This window comes from Mandrillus leucophaeus, unplaced genomic scaffold (genome assembly GCF_000951045.1).
Source record: "Mandrillus leucophaeus isolate KB7577 unplaced genomic scaffold, Mleu.le_1.0 Scaffold1518, whole genome shotgun sequence".
NCBI classification, from domain to species: domain Eukaryota; kingdom Metazoa; phylum Chordata; class Mammalia; order Primates; family Cercopithecidae; genus Mandrillus; species Mandrillus leucophaeus.
Genome location: NW_012101497.1, coordinates 79,243 through 83,943, shown reverse-complemented (window position 1 = coordinate 83,943; position 4,701 = coordinate 79,243). Strand labels below are relative to the sequence as shown.

The window sequence follows — 4,701 nt, the reverse complement described above, 5'->3', positions numbered from 1 at the left end:
GCTAGAGGTGGAATCTTAGCATATACTCAGATGTTTTTCAAAATTTCTAGACATAGGATTCAAAGCCCTGCACTTAAAATAGTCTCATTTGAATTAACTCTTTATATAATTTGAAAACACATTCTGAACTACTTTAGAGTATTGTTTTATTTCTATGTTCTTAGTTTATAGAATACATTAGGCAATGCAATTTAATTTAAAAACCCCAAGAATTTTTTAGAATTTTAATCATGAAAATAAATGAAGACAACTTTATTTACTCAAGGTCTCAAAAGGTCAAAGAAACCAGGAAAGTAAAGCTATATTTCAGAGGAAAATGGGATATTTATAAGTTTTCTAAGTTGACAGACTCAAGTTCTAACCTTCAAGGCCCATGATGTAGGAAAGTGTGGCGATAACTGGCTGATTCTGGCTTTCTACTCCTTTTTCCCATTAACGATCCCGCCTGCTTAATTAACATTCACAAGTATCTCTGGTTCTGCTTTAGGCACAGTGGCTCCCGAGGTCCGTCACACAATAGGATGTCTGTGCTCCAAGTTGCCAGGGAGAGAGATCACTCTTTAGAATGAGCCCCAGCCCTGGCTCAAACTCACCTGCAAACTTTTTGAGAAATGAGGCAGAGGCACGCATGAAAACAACAGTTAGTAGCTAAATGACGAGAACACGTGGACACATAGAGGGAAACAATGCACACTGGGGCCTATCAAAGGGTGGAGGGTGAGAGACGGAGAGGATCAGGAAAAATGACTAATGGATACTAAGCTTAATACTTGAGTGATGAGATCACCTATACAACAAACCTCCTTGACACTCATTTATCTATGAAACAAACCTGCACATCCTGTACATGTACCCCTGAACTTAAAATAAAAGTTTAAAAAAAAAAAAAAAAGAAAGCAACCGTTTGCACACTTGTTATGGTCTATTCTCTCATTCTTTACAATGACACTAGAAAATAGCCACAGGCTTCCTGCAAGGCAGCCACAGAATTTATGACTTGTGATATCTAAGTCATTCCTGGCTAACGCAAAATCTAATACAAAATCTAGTAGAATCATTTGCTTACATCTATTTCTGTTCTGAGAAAATAAATTCAGAAAATAATGGAAGCAGAATAATTTAAAATCTGGCTAATTTAGAATCCTAAGCAGCCCTTTTCCCATCAGTGGTTTACAAGCCTTGTTAACAATTTTCCTATTTTAAAATTAAAAATAAAGTAAGTTATTTGTGGTAAAGAATATTCATTAAAGTATTTATTAGATAATATCATGGAGGAAAACATTCAGTGAAGTGAAGGGCCTACTTTACCTAACAATAATCTAATTTATATAATTTTTCATACTAATAGCATCTAACAACAGTACAATGTTTGACTCTTTAGGTTAAATACTTGTCGTAATTAGCCAGAAAGATTTAAGAAAATATTGGATGTGGCCGGGCGCGGTGGCTCAAGCCTGTAATCCCAGCACTTTGGGAGGCCGAGACGGGAGGATCACGAGGTCAGGAGATCGAGACCATCCTGGCTAACCCGGTGAAACCCCGTCTCTACTAAAAATACAAAAAACTAGCCAGGCGAGGTAGCGGGTGCCTGTAGTCCCAGCTGCTCGGGAGGCTGAGGCAGGAGAATGGCATAAACCCGGGAGCCGCCGCTGCACTCCAGCCTGGGCGACAGAGCGAGACTCCATCTTAAAAAAAAAAAAAAAAAAAAAAAAAAAAGAGAAAATATTGGATGTTTCTTTGTTTAAATTAGGCATCTTACAGTTCTCAGAATCCTGCATAGAACTTATGAAATTACAAATGCTAAAGCAAACCCAAAGAAGCAGGAATTAATCTTCATTAAATTTGGGTGTTTCTTTCTAAAAGTCCTTTATACTTAAATGTCTTAAGACAAACATAGATTTTATTTTACTAATTTTAATTATATAGACAATAAATGAATATTCTTACTGATTACTTTTTCTGACTGTCTAATCTTTCTGATCTATCCTGGATGGCCATAACACTTATCTCTAAACTTTGGGCTTTTAATATAGGAAAGAAAGGCAATAATCCATTTTTGATGGTATCTCCTATGATAAACAAATAAAATGCTTAAAAATGAGCAGGTAAAGCAATTTATCTTGAACCAACAAGCATCGAAGCAATAATGAGACTGCCTGCAGCCTACCTGACTTCTGAGTCAGGATTTATAAGCCTTGTTACTGAGACACAAACCTGGGCCTTTCAATGCTATAACCTTTCTTGAAGCTCCTCCCTACCGCCTTTAGCCACCAGGAAGCATGGAATGGGCCAGATCCCTGGATGCAAGCCAGGTCTGGAACCTGTAAGAAAAGAAAATGTAGGCCCTGCAACTGGCTCTGAGGGAGCAGGAGAAGATCAACCCCATACTCTGAATCTAAGAGAAGACTGGTGTCCACACTCTGAATGGGAAGAATGATGGGATTATCCATAGGGTTTGTTTTAGGGAGAAACCAGTTCTCTAAACTCTTGACCTTGAGAGACCTGGTCCTTATTCCTTGGACTTTGGCAATGTCTGACCCTCACATTCAAGTTCTGAGGAAGGGCCACTGCCTTCATACTGTGCATCTGTAGCAAATTCCCCCTGAAAACCCGGATCTGTATCTTAATTGGTTAAAGAAATTGTGTTATCTCAAGGACTGTTCTTCTCTGAGTAGCCAAGCTCAGCTTGGTTCAAGCTACAAGCAGCTGAGCTAGCTTTTTGTCTATTCATTATTCTTTTACTTGAGTGATCAAGTATGTTCTCTCCAAACCTAGAATCCTGTCTTCCTAGGCTATATATTTTGTCCCAGGAAGTCTTAATCTGGGGTCCACAGAACACTAGGGGGCTGGTGAAGTTTATAGAAAAAAATCTGTATTTTTACATACATGTAACTGAAATTTAGCATTTTCTTCTACTTTGAATGCAAAGAACAAACTAGAGTGATATCATCAGTACCTATTACATAGTTATAAAGAGAAACCACAGATATTTTCATACTACACCATAGTCATTGCAGATATTTTTGTTTTTGTTTGAGATGGAGTTTTGCTTTTGCTGCCCAGACTGGAGCGCAGTGGCACGATTTTGGCTCACTGCAACCTCCCCTTCCTGTGTTTGAGAGATTCTCCTGCCTCAGTCTTCCAAGTAGCTGGGATTACAGGCGCCCGCCACCATGCCCATCTAATTTTTGTGTTTTTAGTAGAGACGGGGTTTCACCATGTTGGCCAGGCTGGTCTCGATCTCCTGACCTCAGGTGATCTGCCCTCCTTGGCCTCCCAAAGTGCTGGAATTATAGGTGTGAGCCACTGTGCCCGGCCCATTGCAGATATTTTAATTAACATTCATCTGCATCACTACTTGGATCTTAAGATAGCTGTAGACCCAATCCTAGGTCTAATGCTTTCATAAAGAAGCAAATATAATAAATACTATACCACGAATGTGACGTTTGGATGTTTGATAATGGTATTTCAGTATAATTAAACTTAACAATCCAGTGTATATTATTTTATGCAAGAAAACATATTTTTTTAGCACTTACAGTCTGCCAAACTAGCCTGTGACACAAAACAAGTTTAGGAATTCCTGGTTATGTCTGTGTTAGCCAATGGTTAGAATATATGCCCAGAAAGATACCCTTGGTTAATAGCTAAAAGAAAATGGAGTAGAAATTCAGTGGCCTGGAATAATAACAATCTGGGCAGTCATTAAGTCAGGTGAAGACTTCTGCAATCATGGGAGAAAAGCAAGGGAGACATTCTTAATTGGCCACAAGTGGTTCTTTTTGTTTTTCGTTTTTTTTTTTTTAAATCACAAACATAAGAAAATATAATAAATAACAAGGTCAGGTTATAGAATAGAGAAACACTCTTAGTAAACTTGGAATATAGAATCCCCAAAGGCACTTGACTTGGGAGACAGGAGCCATACTGCTAAGTAAAAAAGACCAAGAACCTCTAGGGCCTGAAGATGTAGGAAACTGTAGGAAGAGAAATTCCCAGATCTGGCAGGGCAAGGGGAGTCATAGGCGAAAGAAATGATAGAAATGCATGGAGAGGGAGGCAGAGGTGGGTGGATCACGAGGTCAAGAGATCAAGACCATCCTGGCCAACATGGTGAAATCCCGTCTCTACTAAAAATACAAAAATCAGCTGGGTGTGGTGGTGCACACCTGTAGTCCCAGCTACTTGGGAGGCTGAGGCAGGAGAATTGTTTGAACCCAGGAGGCAGAGGTTGTAGTGAGCTGAGATCGTGCCATTGCACTCCAGTCTGGCAACGGAGTGAGACTCTGTCTCAAACAAAAAAAAAAAAAAAGAAAGAAAGAAAGAAAAGAAATGGATGGAGAACAAGCCAGAAGGAGGAACTGGGCTGGGGCAATGAGATTATGGTGATGTAAGGGACTTTTCTAGAATTAACAATGCTGGAATTTGTGGAACTCTATTTCTGTTATTCCACCAATCATTACTTCTGTCACATTGATAGTTAAATAACTTCTGTGACTTTATTCCTTGATTCTAAAATATGAGGATAATGACAATGGTATTATAAAGGCAGATTAAGTGATATACCATAGGCAATGTTCTTCAGGCACATGGATTGAATTGAATACACTGTAAATCTCAACTTCCAGTTTCAGCTCTACCAGGTAAAGAGCTAGCAAGTCATCACAATGGGGACATTTAAAAAAAAAAAAAAAAAAA

The 4,701-nt window shown here is 38.9% G+C and overlaps 1 protein-coding gene and 1 pseudogene across 2 annotated transcripts in view; both read left to right on the top strand.

Annotated features, from left to right (window-relative positions):
* Positions 1-2,437, top strand: part of LOC105535929 — a 12,598-nt pseudogene extending 10,161 nt beyond the window's left edge. Inside the window, exon 2 of the transcript XR_001005515.1 lies at positions 2,248-2,437. The product of XR_001005515.1 is annotated as a peptidyl-prolyl cis-trans isomerase A pseudogene (transcript). The remainder of the gene's footprint in view (positions 1-2,247) is intronic.
* HBE1 (hemoglobin, epsilon 1) overlaps positions 1-4,701 on the top strand; it is a 17,683-nt gene that overhangs the window by 7,007 nt on the left and 5,975 nt on the right. The window lies entirely within an intron of this gene.